This window comes from Triticum dicoccoides, chromosome 5A, assembly GCF_002162155.2.
Source record: "Triticum dicoccoides isolate Atlit2015 ecotype Zavitan chromosome 5A, WEW_v2.0, whole genome shotgun sequence".
NCBI lineage: Eukaryota > Viridiplantae > Streptophyta > Magnoliopsida > Poales > Poaceae > Triticum > Triticum dicoccoides.
Window position 1 is genome coordinate 23,324,442 of NC_041388.1, and position 23,460 is coordinate 23,347,901.

The 23,460-nt window shown below is 44.2% G+C and overlaps 1 pseudogene; it reads right to left on the reverse strand.

The window, feature by feature from the left end:
* Positions 1–13,727: 13,727 nt before the first annotated feature.
* The window catches only part of LOC119296851, a 16,211-nt pseudogene continuing 6,478 nt past the window's right edge, over positions 13,728–23,460 (reverse strand).

The window sequence follows — 23,460 nt, forward strand, 5'->3', positions numbered from 1 at the left end:
CTCCTCTTTCCCCTTCTCCTTATCCAACTAGGAAAGAAGGGAGTCCTACTCCGAGTAGGACTCCCCCTTGGCGCACCCTCCTTGGTCGGCCGCCCCCTCCCCTTGGCTCCTTTAGATACAGGGGGCAGGGGGCATCCTAGGACACAAGTTGATCTTTGTGATCGTTCCTTAGCCGTGTGCGGTGCCCCCCTCCACGATATTACACCTCGGTCATATTGTAGCGGTGCTTAGGCGAAGCCCTGCGACGGTTGAACATCAAGATCGTCACCACGCCGTCGTGCTGACGGAACTCTTCCCCGAAGCTTTGCTGGATCGGAGCTCGGGGAGCGTCATCGAGCTGAACGTGTGCCAAGAACTCGGAGGTGCCGGAGTAACGGTGCTTGGATCGGTTGAACCGAGAAGACGTACGACTACTTCCTCTATGTTGCGTCAACGCTTCCGCTTCGGTCTACAAGGGTACATAGACAACACTCTCCCCTCTCGTTGCTATGCATCACCATGATCTTGCGTGTGCGTAGGATTTTTTTTGAAATTACTACGTTCCCCAACAGTGGCATCCGAGCCTAGGTTTTATGTGTTGATGTTATATGCATGAGTAGAACACAAGTGAGTTGTGGGCGATATAAGTCATACTGCTTACTAGCATGTCATACTTTGGTTCGGCGGTATTGTTTGACGAAGCGGCCCGGACCGACATTACGCGTACGCTTACGCGAGACCGGTTCTCCCGACGTGCTTTGCACAAAGGTGGCTAGCGGGTGACAGTTTCTCCAACTTTAGTTGAACCGAGTGTGGCTACGGCCGGTCCTTGCGAAGGTTAAAACAGCACCAACTTGACAAACTATCGTTGTGGTTTTGATGCGTAGGTAAGATTGGTTCTTGCTTAAGCCCGTAGCAGCCACGTAAAACTTGCAACAACAAAGTAGAGGACGTCTAACTTGTTTTTGCAGGGCATGTTGTGATGTGATATGGTCAAGACATGATGCTAAATTTTATTGTATGAGATGATCATGTGTTGTAACCGAGTTATCGGCAACTGGCAGGAGCCATATGGTTGTCGCTTTATTGTATGCAATGCAATCACACTGTAATGCTTTACTTTATCACTAAGCGGTAGCGATAGTCGTGGAAGCATAAGATTGGCGAGACGACAACGATGCTACGATGGAGATCAAGGTGTCGCGCCGGTGATGATGGTGATCATGACGGTGCTTCGAAGATGGAGATCACAAGCACAAGATGATTGTGGCCATATCATATCACTTGTATTGATTGCATGTGATGTTTATCTTTTATGCATCTTATCTTGCTTTGATTGACGGTAGCATTATAAGATGATCTCTCACTAATTATCAAGAATTGTTCTCCCTGAGTATGCACCATTGCGAAAGTTCTTCGTGCTGAGACACCACGTGATGATCGGGTGTGATAGGCTCTACGTTCAAATACAACGGGTGCAAAACAGTTGCACACGCAGAATACTCAGGTTATACTTGACGAGCCAAGCATATACAGATATGGCCTTGGAACACGGAGACCGAAAGGTCGAGCGTGAATCATATAGCAGATATGATCAACATAGCGATGTTCACCAATGAAACTACTCCATCTCACGTGATGATCGGACATGGTTTAGTTGATTTGGATCACGTAATCACTTAGAGGATTAGAGGGATGTCTATCTAAGTGGGCGTTCTTAAGTAATATGATTAATTGAACTTAAATTTATCATGAACTTAGTATTGGTAGTATTTTGCAAATTATGTTGTAGATCAATAGCTCGCGTTGTTGCTTCCCTGTGTTTATTTTGATATGTTCCTAGAGAAAATTGTGTTGAAAGATGTTAGTAGCAATGATGCGGATTGGATCCGTGATCTGAGGTTTATCCTCAGTGCTGCACAGAAGAATTATGTCCTTGATGCACCGCTAGGTGACGGACCTATTGCAGGAGCAGATGCAGACGTTATGAACGTTTGGCTAGCTCAATATGATGACTACTTGATAGTTTAGTGCACCATGCTTAATGGCTTAGAATCGGGACTTCAAAGACGTCTTGAACGTCATGGAGCATATGAGATGTTCCAGGAGTTGAAGTTAATATTTCAAGCAAATACCCGAGTTGAGAGATATGAAGTCTCCAACAAGTTCTATAGCTAAAAGATGGAGGAGAATCGCCCAACTAGTGAGCATGTGCTCAGATTGTCTGAGTACTACAATCGCTTGAATCAAGTGGGAGTTAATCTTCCAGATAAGATAGTGATTGACAGAATTCTCTAGTCACCATCACCAAGTTAGTAGAACTTCGTGATGAACTATGATATGCAAGGGATAACGGAAACGATTCCCAAGCTCTTCGTAATGCGGAAATTGACGAAGGTAGAAATCGAGAAAAACATCAAGTGTTGATGGTAGACAAGACCACTAGTTTCAAGAAAAGGGCAGAGGGAAGAAGGGAAACTTCAAGAAGAACAGCAAGCAAGTTGCTGCTCAAGTGAAGAAGCCAAAGTCTGGTCCTAAGACTGAGACTAAGTGTTTCTACTGCAAAGGGACTGGTCACTAAAAGCGGAACTACCCCAAGTGATTGGCAGATAAGAAGGATGGCAAAGTGAACATAAGTATATTTGATATACATGTTATTGATGTGTACTTTACTAGTGTTTATAGCAACCCCTCAGTATTTGATACTAGTTCAGTTGCTAAGATTAGTAACTCGAAATGGGAGTTGCAAAATAAACAGAGACTAGTTAAGGGTGAAGTGATGATGTGTGTTGGAAGTGGTTCCAAGATTGATATGATCATCATCGCAGACTCCCTATACTTTCGAGATTAGTGTTGAACCTAAATAAGTGTTATTTGGTGTTTGCGTTGAGCATGAATATGATTTGATCATGTTTATTGCAATACGGTTATTCATTTAATTAGAGAACAATTGTTGTTCTGTTTACATGAATAAAACCTTCTATGGTCATACACACCAACGAAAATGGTTTGTTGGATCTTGATTGTAGTGATACACATATTCATAATATTGAAGCCAAAAGATGCAAAGTTAATAATGATAGTGCAACTTATTTGTAGCACTGCCGTTTAGGTCATATTGGTGTAAAGCGCATGAAGAAACTCCATGCTGATGGGATTTTGGAATCACTTGATTATGAATCACTTGATGCTTGCGAAACATGCCTCATGGGCAACATGACTAAGACTCCGTTCTCCGGAGCGACCAACTGACTTATTGGAAATAATACATACTGATGTATGCGGTCCGATGAGTGTTAAAGCTCATGGCAAGTATCATTATTTTCTGAACTTCATAGATGATTTGAGCAGATATGGATATATCTACTTGATGAGACATAAGTCTGAAACATTTGAAAAGTTCAAAGAATTTCAGAGTGAAGTGGAAAATCATCGTGACAAGAAAATAAAGTTTCTACGATCTGATCGCAGAGACAAATATTTGAGTTACGAGTTTGGTCTTCAATTAAAACAATGTGGAATAGTTTCACAAACTCATGCCACATGGAACACCTCAACATAATGGTGTGTCCGAACGTCATAACCGTACTTTATTGGATATAGTGCAATCTATGATGTCTCTTACCGATCTACCACTATCGTTTTGGGGTTATGCATTAGAGACAGCTGTATTCACGTTAAAAGGGCACCATCTAAATCTGTTGAGACGACACTATATGAACTGTGGTTTGGTAAGAAACCAAAGTTGTCGTTTCTTAAAGTTTGGGGTTGCAATGCTTATGTGAAAAAGTTTCATCCTGATAAGCTCAAACCCAAACCGGAAAAGTGTGTCTTCATAGGATACCCAAAAAGTTACTGTTGGGTACACCTTCTATCACAGATCCGAAGGTAAGACATTCGTTGCTAAGAATGGATCCTTTCTAGAGAAGGAGGTTCTCTCGAAAGAAGTGAGTGGGAGGAAAGTAGAACTTGATAAGGTAATTGTACCTTCTCCCTTATTGGAAAGTAGTTCATCACAGAAATCTGTTCCTGTGACTACTACACCAGTTAGTGAAGAAGCTAATGATGATGATGATCATGTAACTTCAGATCAAGTTACTACCGAATCTCGTAGGTAAACCAGAGTGAGATCCGCACCAGAGTGGTACGGTAATCCTATTCTGGAGGTCATGCTACTTGACCATGACGAACCTACGAACTATGAAGAAGCCATGGTGAGCCCAGATTCCGCAAAATGGCTTGAAGCCATGAAATCTGAGATGGGATCCATGTATGAGAACAAAGTATGGACTTTGGTTGACTTGCCCACTGATCGGCAAGCAATTGAGAATAAATGGATCTTCAAGAGGAAGACGGAAGCTGATAGTAGTGTTACTATCTACAAAGCTAGAATTGTCGCAAAAGGTTTTCGACAAGTTCAAGGTGTTGACTACGATGAGAGTTTCTCACTCGTATCTATGCTTAAGTCTGTCCGAATCATGTTAGCAATTGCCGCATTTTATGAAATCTGGCAAATGGATAAACAAAACTGCATTCCTTAATAGATTTATTAAAGAAGAGTTGTATATGATACAACCAGAAGGTTTTGTCAATCCTAAAGGTGCTAACAAAATATGCAAGCTCCAGCGATCCATTTATGGACTGGTCCAAGCATCTCGGAGTTGGAATATACGCTTTGATAAGTTGATCAAAGCATATAGTTTTATACAGACTTGCGATGAAGCTTGTATTTACAAGAAAGTGAGTGGGAGCACTACAGCATTTCTGATAAGTATATGTGAATGACATATTGTTGATCGGAAATAATGTAGAATTAATCTGCAAAGCATAAATGAGTGTTCTTAAAGAAGTTTTTCAAAGAAAGACCTCGGTGAAGCTGCTTACATATTAAGCATCAAAATCTATAGAGATAAATCAAGACGCTTGATAAGTTTTTTGAATGAGTACATACCTTGACAATATTTTGAAGTAGTTCAAAAATGGAACAATCAAAGAAAGAGTTCTTGGCTGTGTTACAAGGTATGAAATTGAGTAAGACTCAAAGCCCGACCACGGCAGAAGATAGAAAGAGAATGAAAGTCATTCCCTATGCCTCAGCCATAGGTTCTATAAAGTATGCCATGATGTGTACCAGATCTATTGTATACCCTACACTCTGTTAAGCAAGGGAGTACAATAATGATCTAAGAGTAGATCACTGGACATTGGTCAAAATTATTCTTAGTGGAATAAGGAAATATTTCTCGATTATGGAGGTGACAAAAGGTTCGTCGTAAAAAGTTACGTCGTTGCAAGTTTTGACACAGATCTGGATGACTCTAAGTCTCGATCCAGATACATATTGAAAGTGGGAGCAATTAGCTAGAGTAGCTCCGTGCAGAGCATTTGTGACGCCCGGATATTTAAGCTACAGTAATCCTGTGCTAATGATGACATGTCACCATTGTTATTGTGCTAATCTCTCTTAGATTCTAATTGGTTCGAATTCAAATTTAAATTAAATTCAAAAAATATAAGTTTTCGAATGTTAAAACTAAAATGTGCAAGCTATGGCAAATAATTCATAAGTATTATTGGTGGTGAAACCAAACTTTTATAAAAGGTTTAAATGCATTAAAATGTTTAAAACAGTGTCTTAAACAATATTGTAAATGCCTTTTATAATTTCTAAAATAACAAACTAATTTATTTGAGTACCAAGCTTTTTGTGGCAGAGGTATAAACAGTAAATACTAATTTAGAAACCAGGTTCGCATTTTACTTAAACTAAGTTAGGGTGTAAATAAATAAATAAGAAAGAAACAAATCACTAACAAAAATTAAAGTAAAAAAACCCTTTCCTCCTGGGCCAAATGGCCCAGCTGGCCTCACTGACCAAACCAGGCCAGCCCACCAGTGCCACCTCCCTCCCTCCTCTGTTCACCAGGGGAGGACGTGGGCACCGGCGATGGCCGCCACGGCAGAGGGCGTCGCCGTGGCGCCCATCCGCCACCCCCCGGCGCCTACTTAACCGGCGCCCCTCTCTCCACGGAAACCCTAGGCCACCCCGTTCCCCTTCCTCCCTCTCCTCACGCCCTCGTTTGCACGATCCCGCATCTCACCGCGCGCGGTCGTCGCCTTGTCGTCGTCGTCCCCGTGGTTGGCTGCATCCCTGCGCTACGCCACCACGTCCTGGAGCTTCGCCGACGTCGCCTTCATCTCCCTCACCACTGGATCGAGCCCAGGGCCTTGCATCGCGCCGTCGCCTACTTCGTCTTCTTCCTCGGATCACCATCGCCGTTCGCCGTCGATCTTCTCCAACGCCGGCCACCACGAGCCCTCCCTGATCCCACTGGTGCACACCTACAGGCTCCCGGTGAGCCGCGCATCCCTTCCCCCTTTTCTCCTCTATTCCCGTTGCCGAACACCACCCGTAGCTGCCGCCGGACATAGCCCCTGTCGACGCGCTCCCCGACCTGTCGTCGCGCCCACAGCATCGCCTACACGCGCCAACGACAGCGCCTCCGCGCGCACCCGCGTTCCCCTTGGCCGCTCCCCTGACCCGCTGCGTTTTCCTGCTTGCGGTCGTCACACCCCGGCTCTGTACCGGCGTGCCTGCACGTCCATGGCCGCGCGTTGTGCGCGTGCTTGCCGGCGCCCGATGCTCGCTGCTACTTTGCTCTACTGCTGCGCTGCTGCTGCGACCGCCTACTGCTGCCTAGCGCCACGCCCACCCGCTAAAGCCGCATGCGCCTCGCCTCCGCCTGCCCCCGCCGCCGAGTCTCGCCCACTGCGCGCCAGCATCCGGCCACCACCACTCGCCGGCGCTGCCTCGTAAGGGCCTCGCGCCCGCGCTGCCGTTGCTGCTTGCTGCTCATAACCACTACTGCTGCTCTTTGCTACTCCGTTGCTACTGCCGCTGCTTACTGAACTGCTAGTTACTGTAGCGCGCTAGCTAGCTTTTCTAATTCTATGATCAGTAACCCACTCGACGGCTCCTAAACTCCGGCAAAACAATTGTTAACAGGACTAAAAAAATATAGGAAGGTAGTATACTTGACAAACTCCATTTTATTCCATTGAACCAAATCTCTTCGATGCCTAGATTAAATCATATAAAAATCACAAAATGCTATGTTCAGATAACAGAATTAACTCCTAGCTATGTGTTGTGTGTGCGTGAGTGTGTGTGATGTGCGTGTGTGTCCGTGTGTTGTGTGTGCCTTGTGCAGTCACTCTGTGCATTTTAAAACCGAACCGAAAAATCATACCGAAAATAAACCGAACCAAACCGATTTTTTTGTTTTTATGGTTTCTGGTTTCGGTATGGTATGAACTTTTCATACCGATTTGAACTTTGGTTTTTATGGTATATACCGAAAAACCGAATGGTTAACCCAATAAACCGAAGTAAAAGATAAATTTATATTTCTTGAGATGAACAACCGTACAAGTTATTATTTTTCTTGTACATGAGTCAAATTCACTACTAAGCACCAACATTTTTCTTGTAACATTGTCATTTTTCTCTTTTTAAAATGCTAAGCACGTCCATAACCATCAACAGATGAATCAATGCATGCATATATACTTATATATATAGTCATATACTATTTGTATAAAATAGAATGTGTTTTGAGTCATAAATTTGCAAATTATTATTACGTCATTTTCAAATTCGCGTCAACTTTGGTTTTTATGGTATATACCGAAACCATACCGAAATAATTTGGTATATACCGAAACCGAACCGTATTTTAATTTTATACTGTATTTACCAAAGTATTAATACCGTACATACCGAAAAACTGTATAAGCCGAACCATGTAAACCGAATAAACCGAACGCACAAGGCTATTGTGCAGCGTGGTGTGTGCGCGCCGTGCATGTGGCCGGCTGGGCTATGCCCAGTAATGGCCGGCCCTACTTAGATTAGTACTACTAGTAGGTCTTAATTAGTGCTAAATTAGTCTAGTAGTAGATGACATGTAGGCCCTCATTAAATAAATTAGATTTATTTAATTGTTTAGATAAATAGTCAATGACATGTGGGCCACATGCCCTTTTGATCAGTCAAATTGACTTGGTCGATTTGGATTAAACTAAATATAATAAATTCAGAAATTTCAAAAAATACTTAAAACTTTGGAAAATCATAGAAAATTAACCGTAATTCCGATGAAAAAATTTTGTACATGAAAGTTGCTCAGAACGATGAGACGAATTCGGATAAGCAGCCCGTTCGTCTACCACGCACCCCTAACATATCAAACTCGTAACTTTCCCCCTCTGGCTCCTCTGCCCGAAAACGCGAAACACTGGGGATACTTTCCCGGTTGATTCCTCCCTTCACCGGTATCACCTCATACCGTGTTAGGGCACCCCTAGCACCGATACTTGTCATGTCATGCATCGCTATGCATCTGTTTGCTTAAATATTTATTGTTTCTCCCCCCTCTTCTCTCGCTAGACACCGAGACCGACGCCGCTGCTACCCAGTACGACTACGGAGTTGACGACCCCTCTCTCTTGCCAGAGCAACTAGGCAAGCCCCCCCTTTGATCACCAGATATCGCCTACTCTTCTCTATACTGCTTGCATTAGAGTAGTGTAGCATGTTACTGCTTTCCGTTATTCCTATCCTGATGCATAGCCTATCCTTGCTACTATTGTTGTTACCATTATCTGCTATCCTACTGCTTAGTATAGGATGCTAGTGTTCCATCAGTGGCCCTACACTCTTGTCTGTCTGCCATGCTATACTACTGGGTCGTGATCACTTCGGGAGGTGATCACGGGCATATACTATATACTTTACACAGTTACATTACCTGTGGTACTGTTCGGAGATGGGGGCTGAAGGGGCAGGTGGCTCCATCCCGGTAGAGGTGGGCCTGGATTCCCGACGGCCCCCGACTATTGCTTTGAGGCGGAGCGACAGGGCAGGTTGAGACCACCTAGGAGAGAGGTGGGCCTGGTCCTGGTCGGCGTTCGCAGATACTTAACACGTTTAACGAGATCTTGGTATTTGATCTGAGTCTGGCTACTGGCCTATACGCACTAACCATCTACGCGGGGACAGTTATGGGCACTCGACATCGTGGTATCAGCCGAAGCCTTCGCGACGTCAGCAACGGAGCGGCGCGCGCTGGATTGGACTGGAACGCCTACTAGGCTAGGTCTGCTTCCGGCTGCCCACGCAACGTGCAAGTGTGCTAAGGGCGATGGGCCCAGACCCCTGGGCGCTTAGGTTTAGACCGGCGTGCTGACCTCTCTGTTGGTCTAGGTGGGGCTGCGACGTGTTGATCTTCCGAGGCCGGGCATGACCTAGAAAAGTGTGTCCGGCCAAATGGGATCGAGCGTGTTGGGTTATGTGGTGCACCCCTGCAGGGAAGTTAATCTATTCGAATAGCCGTGATCTTTGGTAACAGGACGACTTGGAGTTGTACCTTGACCTTATGACAACTAGAACCGGATACTTAATAAAACACACCCTTACAAGTGCCAGATACAACCGGTGATCGCTCTCTCACAGGGCGACGAGGGGAGGATCATCGGTTAGGGTTATGCTATGCGATGCTACTTGGAGGACTTCAGTCTACTCTCCTCTACATGCTGCAAGACGGAGGCTGCCAGAAGCGTAGTCTTCGAAAGGACTAGCTATCCCCCCCTTATCCCGGCTTTCTGCAGTTCAGTCCACATATAATAGCCTTATTCCAGTTGATACCAATGCATACATATGTAGTGTAGCTCCTTGCTTGCGAGTACTTTGGATGAGTACTCACGGTTGCTTTCTCCCTTTTTTCCCCCTATCCCTTCTACCTGGTTGTCGCAACCAGATGCTGGAGCCCAGGAGCCATACGCCATCGTCGACGACGACTCCTACTACACCGGAGGTGCCTACTACTACGTGCTGCCCGCTGACGGCGACCAGGATTAGTTAGGAGGATCCCAGGCAGGAGGCCTGCGCCTCTTTCGATCTGTATCCCAGTTTGTGCTAGCCTTCTTAAGGCAAACTTGTTTAACTTATGTCTGTACTCAGATATTATTGCTTCTGCTGACTCGTCTATGATCGAGCTCTTGTATTCGAGCCCTCGAGGCCCCTGGCTTGTAATATGATGCTTGTATAACTTATTTTATTTGTAGAGTTGTGTTGTGATATCTTCCTGTGAGTCCCTGATCTTGATCGTACACGTTTGCGTGTATGATTAGTGTACGATTGAATCGGGGGCGTCACAGCATTGTAGACATAGAATTCGCAAAATACTTACGGATCTGTATGTGACAGACCGTTGATTAAAATTATCTCACAAGCAAAACATGATCACACCTTAGTACTCTTTGGGTGTTAATGACATAAATAATGTGAACTAGATTATTGACTCTAGTAAACCCTTTGGGTATAGGTCACATGACAATGTGAACTATGGGTGTTAATCACATGGTGATGTGAACTCTTAGTGTTGAATCACATGGCGATGTGAACTAGATTATTGACTCTAGTGCAAGTGGGAGACTGAAGGAAATATGCCCTAGAGGCAATAATAAAGTTATTATTTATTTCCTTATATCATGATAAATGTTTATTATTCATGCTAGAATTGTATTAACCGGAAACATAATACATGTGTGAATACATAGACAAACAGAGTGTCACTAGTATGCCTCTACTTGACTAGCTCGTTAATCAAAGATGGTTATGTTTCCTAACCATGGACAAAGAGTTGTTATTTGATTAACGGGATCACATCATTAGGTGAATGATCTGATTGACATGACCCATTCCATTAGCTTAGCACCCGATCGTTTAGTATGTTGCTATTGCTTTCTTCATGACTTATACATGTTCCTATGACTATGAGATTATGCAACTCCCGTTTGCCGGAGGAACACTTTGTGTGCTACCAAACGTCACAACGTAACTGGGTGATTATAAAGTTGCTCTACAGGTGTCTCCAAAGGTACGTGTTGGGTTGGCGTATTTCGAGATTAGGATTTGTCACTCCGATTGTCGGAGAGGTATCTCTGGGCCCTCTCGGTAATGCACATCACATAAAGCCTTGCAAGCATTGCAACTAATGAGTTAGTTGTGAGATGATGTATTACAGAACGAGTAAAGAGACTTGCCGGTAACGAGATTGAACTAGGTATTGAGATACCGACGATCGAATCTCGGGCAAGTAACATACCGATGACAAAGGGAACAACGTATGTTGTTATGCGTTCTGACCGATAAAGATCTTCGTAGAATATGTAGGAGCCAATATAAGCATCCAGGTTCCACTATTGGTTATTGACCGGAGACGTGTCTCGTTCATGTCTACATTGTTCTCGAACCATAGGGTCCGCACGCTTAACGTTACGATGACAGTTTCATTATGAGTTTATGTATTTTGATGTACCGAAGGTTGTTCGGAGTCCCGGATGTGATCATGGACATGACGAGGAGTCTCGAAATGGTCGAGACATAAAGATCGATATATTGGAAGCCTATATTTGGATATCGGAATCGTTTCGGGTGAAATCGGGATTTTACCGGAGTACCGGGGGGGTTACCGGAACCCCCCCCCCCAGGGGGTTATTGGGCCTACATGGGCCTTAAGGGAGAAGAGGAAAGGAGGCAAGAGGTGGCCGCGCGCCCCTCCCCTTCCTATTCCGAATAGGACAAGGGAAGGGGGGCGGCGCCCCCCCCCCCCTTTCCTTTCCCTCTTCCTCCTCTTTCCCCTTCTCCTTATCCAACTAGGAAAGAAGGGAGTCCTACTCCCGGTGGGAGTAGGACTCCCCCTTGGCGCGCCCTCCTTGGCCGGCCGCCCCCTCCCCTTGGCTCCTTTAGATACAGGGGGCAGGGGGCACCCTAGGACACAAGTTGATCTTTGTGATCGTTCCTTAGCCGTGTGTGGTGCCCCCCTCCACGATATTACACCTCGGTCATATTGTAGCGGTGCTTAGGCGAAGCCCTGCGACGGTTGAACATCAAGATCGTCACCACGCCGTCGTGCTGACAGAACTCTTCCCCGAAGCTTTGCTGGATCGGAGCTCGGGGAGCGTCATCGAGCTGAACGTGTGCCAAGAACTCGGAGGTGCCGGAGTAACGGTGCTTGGATCGGTTGAACCGGGAAGACGTACGACTACTTCCTCTATGTTGCGTCAACGCTTCCGCTTCGGTCTACGAGGGTACATAGACAACACTCTCCCCTCTCGTTGTTATGCATCACCATGATCTTGCGTGTGCGTAGAAATGTTTTTGAAATTACTACGTTCCCCAACACTTAGGTGAAGCCCTGCGCCTGTAACTTCATCATCACCGTCAACACGCTGTCGTGCTGACGGAACTCTCCCTCGTCCTCAACTGGATCAAGAGCTTGAGGGACGTCATTGAGCTGAACATGTGCTGAACACGGAGGTGTCGTACGTTCAATGCTAGGATCGGTTGAATCGTGAAGACGTTCGACTACATCAACCGCGTTACTAAACGATTCCGCTTTTGGTCTACGAGGGTACGTAGACACACTCTCCCCTCTCGTTGATATGCATCTCCTAGATAGATCTTGCGTGATCGTAGGTAAATTTTTTGAAATACTACGTTCCCCAACACAAGGCATTCCTCCGGTATCCGGGAGTTGCATGATCTCATAGTCAAAGGAATATGTATTTGACATACATGAAAGCAATAGCAATATAACTGAACGATCAACTTGCTAAGCTAACGGATGGATCTTGTCCATCACATCATTCTCCTAATTATGTGATCCTGTTATCAAAGGACAACTCATGTCTATGGTTAGGAAACCTTAATCATCTTTGATCAACGAGCTAATCAAGTAGAGGCTCACTAGGGACTCAGTGTTTTGTCTATGTATTCGCACATGTATTAAGGTTTCCGGTCAATACAATTCTAGCATGAATAATAAACATTTATCATGAATAAGGAAATATAAAATAACAACTTTATTATTGCCTTTAGGGCATATTTCCTTCAATACAGCGAGAGATTTGCAAGTGACGTGTTGGAGAATCTTAAATGAACATAATAGATCCTTTGCAAGATTTAAAGCGAGGCAAGATTTTGAATTTTGAAACCCAAGAGGGTGGATATTAGTTAGGAGACTGCACAAGGTCATGCATTCACCACCAACTACCAACTTTATAAGTAGGAAAGATTGTATAAAACAATAAACAACAAACCGGTATAAAATAATAAATATTGTGAATATACATATGCATTCATGTTAATACATGCGATGACACTTATGTCAACAAAACAACAAAGCTTTGGTATTTCAAACATTCAGGTTATAGTCACACGGCCAGCCAATAAGTAGCCAAACAACAGTTTTCTCCAGATGACTTTTCTCATCACAACAGTTTTGACAGTATAGCCAGTTCAAAAAATATGATGTTACAAAAATGCTATTCCAAGTAGCAGACACGATATTTCAAGATACAAGATGGAATTCATACGATCCTTTATTTATGTTTCTGAAACATAAACGAAAATTTAAATGTAATGGTACCACCCGGAGGATGTAGCACAAACGTCAGTTTCGCTTGCTCCTCTCACCTTTTGTTAACACCTACAAGTGTATGAAAACAGCTAGCGTGTGAAAACAATATAAATCTATTTTGCAACATGATAGATAATCTGCGGAGGAAAAGAGAAGTCCAAACAAATAAGACAATAATTTTTTGTGACAACGAAGACAATACTTAATAATTGTTACAAGGAAAAATAAGAAAATGATACCTGAAGGTAGCCAAAACCCCCAAAGTTAATCCTCATACCAAACCAAGGTGGGACGGTTAGGATGTTCCTCCATTGCTTTTTCCACAGCAGCCCACGACTCAGACACATCATCCTCATCCGCATAGATGCGAAGATGGCGCAAGCTGGGCAAGCCTCTTAGTATCTCCACATCTCTCTCATTGATCACATCCATTGTGATGCATAATTTCTCAAGGTTGATGAGCGAGGCCACCCATGTCGGAACCTCCGAGAGGCCACACGATGATAAGCTCGCGAAGGCCACACTGAGGATCGGGAAACCATGAACGCTTGAAGTACGCATCTGCTGCCTCCTTTACAAATATGTGCAGAGACTCGAGGCCTGCTTTGCCGAGCTCACATATGGAAGAGAGAAACTCCTCCTCATCCTCCTCAATCTCCTCCTCCTCTTTGTCGTAATTAACATCACAATTACCCATATCATACATGTTCCATATTATGCCCAGCTTCCTCAGTTTTTTCAGTTGGCCAAGCTTCTTTAGAAATTCCGTTGACTGAGTATAAATATTGAGACCTTCCAACACTCGCAATCCCTGCATGGCTGCGATCTCATCCGGTACTGTTTCATAACCGTCAACACGTAGAGTTACATAACAGGCCAACCGTTCTTGGATGGTCATAGGGATTTCCATTAGTTTGCTGTATCCATTCACGCCAATCTCTAAATGATGCAGCATTGCTACCTGTTCTGGAATCTTCGTGATGGCTTTGGCATGTTTGAACCTCAGGTACTTGAGCTGCAACAGATTTCCAATACCCACAAGGTGATCATCTTCTAACTGTGAACAATCCTCAAAGTCCAGAACACGCAAGAGTCGAAACTCCGACAAAGATGGGATCTTCACATTACGGCCAAACACATGGAGTGATCGGGCACTAGATACATCAAGACCCGGCGGAATCTCGGCATCATTCTGCAGAGACACTCGACGAATCTTGGCCTTGGGATCAGGATTTATAACACCAGGTACACCTACTATAGTAACAAAGTTCTCTTCAACAGCCTTAGATACGATGAAATTATGAACGGTGTCATGAACACGGCAACTCTTCACCTCGTCACCAAATGTCTCGTCCATCTTCGCAGCCTGAATCAAATTCCTGTTGATGAGGTCATTGAAACACATCTCTCCTGACTCATATACTGTATAGCCAGATTTTTTCTGAATGAATCCCTCGCCAATCCACCTCCTTATCAAATTCTCCTTCTCAATAATGTGCCCCTCTGGAAATATACTCAGGTATAGTAGACATGTTTTAAGATGAGGAGGAAGATCCAAGTAACTAAGGGATATTATGTTTACCATGTCTTCGACGCTAGAATTTCTTAGCGCGCGACCAATTAAATCCTTCACCTGGTCCCATATTTCCTTTTCACTTGCCTTATCAGCCAACACACCAGATATAGCTATGATTGCCAAAGGTAAGCCAGCACATTTAGCCAAGATCTGACCAGAAATCTCTTCAAGGTTTGATGGACATTTTTCTTCAGAGTTGAATAGTCTTGTATAGAATAATTGCCTCGAATGCACCATACTAAGAGGCCTTATATTGTATACATGTCCGCTGAAAGTTGAACAACATGATTGAGCGACGGCATGTATACGAGTAGTGATTATTATTTTACTACCAGAACTGGCTGTGGGAAATGCACACTCAATAACCTTCAATATTTCCACGTCCCATATATCATCAAGTACAATAATACACCTGCAAAAATATATAAATAAAAGTTATGCTTACTGAGAAAAAAGAAGCAATAAAGGAGTTTGAATATCCATAAGAGTATACTTGTTTGGTCACACGGCCACGAGAAGTTAAGGCAGAATTTGCACTAGAATGGACAGAATGTATCTTGCACTTGTGCACTATATATGACGACCCGGTAAAAACTAAAATAGTTTGGAAGCTAGAATTGCCTCTAAACGTCAAAAATTTCCCTTTGTTATCTATGGAAATTAAGAGGGGTGAGGTTAACAAGGGACAACCTAGCTAAGCGCACCTGACACACAAGTAATGTTGTTCTGTTATGAAGACAAAACAACTAAATATATCTTTTTTCAAATGTTAGCTTGCTAGCATATGGGTTGTCATTCAAGCTGCCTGTAACTTGTATCCGCCTCAGAGTGTTAGTAATATGTCTAGTAACTGGATGTAGGCCATTGATACGAAGGCTAGAGCCCAAATCATGTTGGTACATGCGTGAACAATATCTGTTTTATTTGCTATCCCCTTAGTGATCTACACCAAAAATATGAATGCCCACAAACTAGAAGTTGGAGGAAAAAAATCAAAATGGAAGAGTGGAAGGGAAACATACGTAAAGAGGTTGGACGAATGAGCTAGTAGGGAACCTTAAAGTTCTTTTAGATAGTAGATATACTAATAATCAAAGTTGATTTTTTGGTATTCCAGAATCCAAATGCAGGCCATATTTGGTAATTTTAAAATTCCTGGATAATTGTTCGTGCTTTACAACAAGGATATAAATATTCTAATAGGTAAATGGAAAATTAACATGGTATTCTATTATTAATGTGATTGCATAAAATAATAGGATTTAATTTGGAATCATTAATTGACTAACAAAAAAGGCATGGTTTTATTTGGTAAGCCAATAAGATGTGAGGTAGTTGAGGCAAAAAAAAATAAGAAATCAAATGAGAAAAACTAGATATATGAGGAAACAATTGAAAGGGAAGAGGGGAAGGGGAATAAAGAGGTTGGACGAAGGAGCGGGCAAAACGCTATGTGGTAAAATAGGGAACCACTAGTAGAAAAACCCCTTATAGGATTTCGTTACTAGTAGCGTTCCGACGAAATCGAAAGCGGCAACTGTTTTTCCAAATTATCATCAGTGTTCATCCATGAAGAGAACGTGGCAACATCCTCACTCTACTAGCAACGTTTCATTTTGCTGGATGCTGCTAGCTTGGTGCATCATGCTAACGTACCAGCCTTTAGGAACTAGCAGCGTCTTATCAAACTGAACGTTGCAAGTAGTTGAAGGACTGGCAGCATTTCTTGTAAATCCAATAGCTGCAAAGAATTTAATGTGTAGTTTATATTTTATATTCAAAATCCTTTGTTATACTTTATGTTGTTGTGTTTTAGCTTTGTTCATAAAAGTTGGAAAGCAAAAGAAAAAAAACAAAATTTAATTATTGGATAGGTAAATGCTTTTATTTTGCCAGCAGCATCTTTCAGAAAATAAACGCCGCGAACGGCAATGTTAGCAGCGTCCGCTTGGACATTGCTAGTGGGCACCTTGGAATGCTGCTAAAGAGGGGGTGTTCTGTACTAGTGAAGCCGGGCCTAAGGCCTTTTTAGATAGTAGAGAATTCAACTCATAAACATTTATATCTATACCTAATAATAAAGGGGTTATTGCTTTTGCCCGTCTGTCGTTATCAATAATTACCCCCTATGCCACCGGTAATAAAAAAACGATTCATTTTTCCTTCTAAGTCGCCATCGACTTTATTGTTCATTTGCAGCGAGGCCCCAAATGTTTCACATGCGTCGAGGTAGTGTGGTGGATTGAGCGTAATTGCTCCAGGAGACCCGAGTTTGAATCCTGCTTCTTCCTGTTTGTGCATTTTGTTTGTGCATTTTCTCTCCAATTTCCATTGGCGTAGGATAAAATTGCCTTGCCCAAGCCAATCTGTGCGCAATGTTGCAATTACGGCCCAGCTACTCTATAAAAAACTTTTTTGACAGATTCAAATGCTTTTAAAAAAATATCATACATTTGAAATCCTAAATCCAAATTAAACATGTTATATATGGAAATCATTCAGAAAAATGTGTAGATTCCAAATATGCTATTATCCCGCATGTTAATTTTTTCTAAAATTATGTTTAGTATGCACCCTTAATTAATAAATTTCTGTATATGGTTTATATTGAAAATGCCTATTATATAAGTTTTCTACTTACTTAAATTAACTACATAGGATAGTTTGATGCTCTTATAAAATCTAATATTGACGCCATAGGGGATATATGTACATATGCTTATCATGTTGCTTGTCGTAGGACAATGTGAAATATTTCAAGGGATCTGTCGATGTCGTCGAGTATGTATGAGGGGTGTTTTTTTTTCTTCTCCTGTTGCAATGCACGGGCACGTTTGTTGGTTTAAAAAAATTATAATACCACATAGTTTTATTTCAGAATTTTGATATGAATTTAGGATAAAAAGCTAAAATTATTGTTATTATTATATCAAATTTTAATTGACACGAGGAATATGAAAACCGTATGTCTAGACCTAAATACTTGGACGCATACTATACTAGTGAATTTTTAAGAGATGCTAGTCTGCGTGCACATGAATTTTCAGATAAGCGCGGCGTTCAAAGTTCAAAGCAACACATACATACCTTCTGTTTTCGAGGTAGTCTGAAATCATGGTGATAAGTCCGGGCAAATCCCTCGCGCCAGGATGAGGAGAAGATTGACGGTTGAGGTTATTGTAAGAAGAATAGAGCTGATTGTAAATGGAGCGCAAAACCTGGGCCTTGTCCGCATTCCGTCGCACGGAACAGAAAGCATGGCAATCGAGTTGGCCTTTGAGCTTTTGGTACACTTGGTTTGCGAGAGTTGTCTTGCCCGTCCCTCCGGAGCCAACAACAGCCACCAGGTTTGAGTTTGGGTTTGGGTTTGGCTGCTGCTGCTGCGTTGACTCAGAAGCAGAACCGGCCAGTAGTAGTTGGATGAGCTCTTCCTTGGGCCCATCAAGGCCGACGAGCTTGGACGCGTCGTCGACAATGGTGGGAGCCCTGGGATCAACCTTGGACCTCTTGTGGTGGTTGTGCCTCTCGGCGACCTGGACCACCTGTTCCTTGAGATCATCAACGGCCTTGGCGATCTGGTGACGGGCCTTGGTCCGGCCCAGCGTGGCCTTCATCTCGTCCAAGACACTGGTGGAAAAAAGGCCTTTGGTCGCGGTTCGCAACTGCCATTAGTCGCGGTTGCGCAACCGCGACCAAATAAGCGCGACTAAAGCCCCCCACCTTTAGTCGCGGCTGCTTAAGAACCGCGACTAACGGCCCGTCCACGTGGGCGCCAGGCGGCCGTCGGGGCGGAGGACCTTTAGTCGCGGTTCTTCTGGCCAACCGCGACTAAAGGCCGCCACAGGTTTAGGGTTTTAGCCCCCCCCCCCTAAACCTGTTTTCTGTTTAATTTGTATTGTTTTATTTCTTTTGTGCTTTATTTTAATTTTGAAGGAGTTTCATATATTCTACGGTACTACATACATGCATATGAATGTACAATTTCAAATAAATTTGAAATTAGAACCAAAAAGAATTCAAGAGAAATATACAATATATATTCAATATCATCGGATGACCATATACAATTTTGAACAAGTTTCCATACATGATTTAATGCATATAAAGTTCTACGTCCTCGTAATAGTGTTCTCCTTTAGGATGGAGGACTTCCCTGCTGAACCATCCAGCTAGTTCCTCTTGAAGTGGTCGGAAGCGAGCTTCTGGACTAAGCATCCACCGGAGGTTATTCCTCTGAGCATTGGTATCACTCGGAACCCGCTCAGAGGTGTATCTCCGGATCATCTCACAGACATAGTATCCACATAGATTGGTCTCCGGTGGCTGAATATCCCCAGCATTCTTAGCCTTTAACATTTTGAATTCTAGCTCTTTTTTGAATTCACCGACCTTTGTATCTACGAACCGTCTCCAAACCCTACGAGGCAAAGAAAATTAAATGAACAAGAGAGTTATTAATTAGTTACTTGATATTAGGAAATGAACGAAATAGGCCGATCGATATAGAGCGCAAATGAATGAAAATAATTACTTCTGCAGCATTCTTCTCATGCCGCCCCAAAGCTTTGGATCCATACTCACAGAGTCGTGGACGAGACATTCTGAGGTGTTAACTTTAATTACTAGCAGAATCCAGTGGAACCTGCGGACACGATACATGCACAGTACGTCATGCATAACTCATCGATTAGCCGGCCACATACCATGCATGGAGTAAACAAAAGTGAATGTGCTCAAGACAGAAACACTCACTCAAAATGGTAAGGAAATAGAATATCACTTTTGAGTTCCTGCTTTGTAAGAAACTGCCACAGGTCTGCCTCCACGTCGGCGGGGTAACGCTCCAACACATGTCCATTAACGATGTGTGGGTCAATGAACCCAACATCATGGATGTTCCTTACTCTGCATTCCTTAATCTTCATTCTGCATGTATAATAGCGGACACAACAATATAGTTAGGACATATATATAGTGCAGGCAATATGAACGAGATGGGGTAGAAATTAATAAATCACTTACAGAACGTAGCAACTGATGATAGATTTATCGAGCTCGCGCAGATTGAAAAGCTGGAACAATTCACTCAGTTCAATTTGTACATAGTAATGTTTGAAGTGATGCTCATGTCTAACTTCCGCATAAATATATTCTTTGGCGTTTTTATTTTTTATGTAACCCTTGTACCATTTTAGCAGACCTTTCATTTGTGGAGGTAGATCCTTTTCCTGCGCAGGCTCGACGAGAGGCCCATTCTTGACATATGTAATTACTACCTCCTTCACTGGCGCCTCATCAAGGCCTAACAGTTCACGAAGAGTAATACCTAAGTTGGCCGCTTGTTCTCTGGCACTCGTTACAGTCAATCCCTGTGCTGCCGCAGCTTGTATGATCTCGGGGGCATCCGGACAGAAGGCTTCCACTATAAGCGGGGCAATCGATTGTTTACTTTGTTCCCCGAGCTGGGCAACTTGTTTCCCGCTTTTTTTACTTTCGGCCTTCTCCCGCTCTTTGTTCTCCTTGAACATGAGTGCCTGCCTGCGAAGTTCACGTGCATAGTCGTTAGGCAGATTCTTCGCGGCTTGGGACGGTGTGCTCAAAAATGACTTAGCCCACTTCTTTTGCTCGTCAGAAAATACTGGCTTGGGCTCGGGCTCTCTTTTCTTCTTGCAGTCCGCCTTCCATTTCTCCAAATCAGCAGCCGCGGCCGCGTCGACTTCCTCGGCACTACGTTCCCAAGGCCTTGTGGGGAGAGGCTTCAGTGATGGCTCCGGTACCTTTGTGGTCTTAGGTACATAAGGGTCCGGGTTAATAATCCAGGACTGCTTCTGCTTCTTTGCCGGAGGTGGATTGGGGGGCGGCGTCTGATCACCCGCCGGACGAGGACTGGGGGGCGGCGGCTGATCACCCGCCGGACGTTGTGGACTGGGGGGCGGCGTCGGCTGACGTGACGGAGGTGTAGGTGAACCGCCACCACCACCACCACCACCACCACCGCCACCGCCACCACCACCACCGTAGGGGGGTGGACTTGTTGTCCTTGGCGCCTCGCCTGGAAACTTGATAAACTTCTTTTGCCATAGAATGAAATGGCACTTGACATCTCCAAGTCTTTTCTCCCCTTCAGGTGTAGCAATGTCAATCTCCAGGTCCTCAAACCCTTGGACTATGTCCTCCACCGTGACACGAGCATAGCCATCTTGAATGGGGTTGTTGTGGTGGAGTGCTCCAGGTAAACATGGTAAAGCACTGCCGATGGCTACCTTCATGGACATGTTCCCGATAGGATAATACAGATGACATTCTTTCATCTCCTTTATATCGTCCACGGGGTAGCGAGGAGGCTCCGGTGAAGTAATTTCGACCACCAGAGGCTCCGGTGCAGTAATTTCGACCACCAGAGGCTCCGGTGCAGTAATTTCGATCGTCGGTGCATCTGCACCAGCCGGTGGGGCCTCCGTGGAAGCCACACTGCTTCTCCGCTGCTGGCTTCCGAGATCCGCTGGATGATCTTCATGCTGCACCCGAGCTGCATCTCTTTCGGCTACTAGTACACTCATGGTTTTCTTCATCACATCCATTTCCGATGCCAACCGCACCACAACATCTGCTTCCCGATCCATCTTTCTCTTACGGCTTCTGTAACCGTACGGGTCATCGTTCTGGGGGAACCCTATTTTCCACGGAATGTGCCCCATGCCTCGTACACGTCCTCCGTGTTCAGGATTCCCGAGGGCTTTTGTCAGCGCGTCGTTCTCTCTGTTGAACTTGATCTTCCCCTGTTGAGCATCCCTCATTGCGTTAATAAGGGCTTGGGTGGGTTTAATTAATTTGCCCCGGTAAACACACTCCCCTGTCTCCGGGTTCAGCGTTCCCCCATGCCCGTACCACCAGCTTTTGGCCCTTGGGTCCCATCCCTCCGTACCTGGACGGATTCCTCGCGCCGTCAGCTTGTTCTCCATCTTCTCCAACCTAGGCACCCAAATGCGATACCCTCCTGGCCCCATAACATGATTGTACTCCTTCTTAGCCGCATTTTCCTTATTTTTTTTCGATATTTGAATGAACTGCTCCGATTTCTTTTGCTTCACAAATTCTGGCCAATCATGTTTCAGTTTCTCATATTGTCCTTTGAAATCCGGAGTCTTGTTCTGCTTGACAAAGTCATGGACTAGATTTTGCTTGAATTTCCGGAATGCGTCGGCCATCTTATGAAGAGCGAACTGTTTGACTAGCCTCCTCCTCTCCTTGTTTTCCTCAATCTTGTTACCCTCCTCATCGAATTTGTTGTATTCCGGAGGTAGAACGAAATGTTCCATAAGCTTCTTGAAGCAATCTTTTTTTGTTCTCTTATCGACAAAAGTGAAACCATCAAGTCGTACCTTCTTTGGCTCATTCCACTCCTGGATGGTGATCGAGACGTTGTCTCTAACAATGGCTCCGCATTGGCTGACAAACTTGGTGGCGTTCTTGCGGGGCTCCAGCGGCCTGCCGGTTGCACTGTCGACAACCTCGATGGTGCATGTTTCTCCTTGTTTCATCGTCTTGGTTGCGCCACGCTTTGACGACGTACTCGATTGTTTCGACGATCCGGCCGAGGGCTAAAATAAGAAAGAGTCGCGCGCGTTAGTACACACATATTTATTCAAATCAGTTAGTTTGTATCACCAGAGGCTCAATGTATATATATACCTCGGCGCCGGAGGTGGTTGCTACTTCCATTTGAAGATCGTCGTTTATCGACGTTTGTTCGGCATCATCTTGCTGACGGCGCCCTTCATCTTCACCGTCAAGGTTCAGACAAGAAGAGATATCATCTTCTTCTTCTCCGGTCGGCACATATAGAATATCGCCGTTTATGATGCCGAACATATGTGCTTCACCGTCCGGATCATAGTTGTCCATAATCGGGTCAGCTCTATCGTCCGCCATTATGTCAGTCCTGAAAACATGTAGTAAAAACAAATTAATTAAGTGAAGAAGGGGGGCGGTGGCGGTGGCGGTGGCGAAAGGGCGGTGGAAAAAGGAGGGGGCGAGGAAGGGGTGGGAGAGGGTGTCGCGGTAGAGCGCGAGACGGGGCGGCAGACGACGGCGTCACGGAGAGGGGAGGCGAGGACAACACATTTATAACCCTCGCCGTCCCCTCTCGATCCCTAAAAAAACACCGCGCGCATCGCCGCCCCCCTCGCCGCCCCTCTCCGTATATACGTTTTTTTGTTAATTATCAAATTTTACGGGTTTTTTTGTTAATTATCAAGTTTTAAGTTATTTACCGTTTTTGTTAAACTAAGTTATTTACCGTTTTTGTTAATTATCAAATTTTACCTTTTTTGTTAATTAACTAGTTAAAAAATTCTCTCTCTCTCTCTCTCTCTCTCTGCTCTCTCTCTCTCTCTCTCTGCTCTCTGCTCTCTCTCTCTC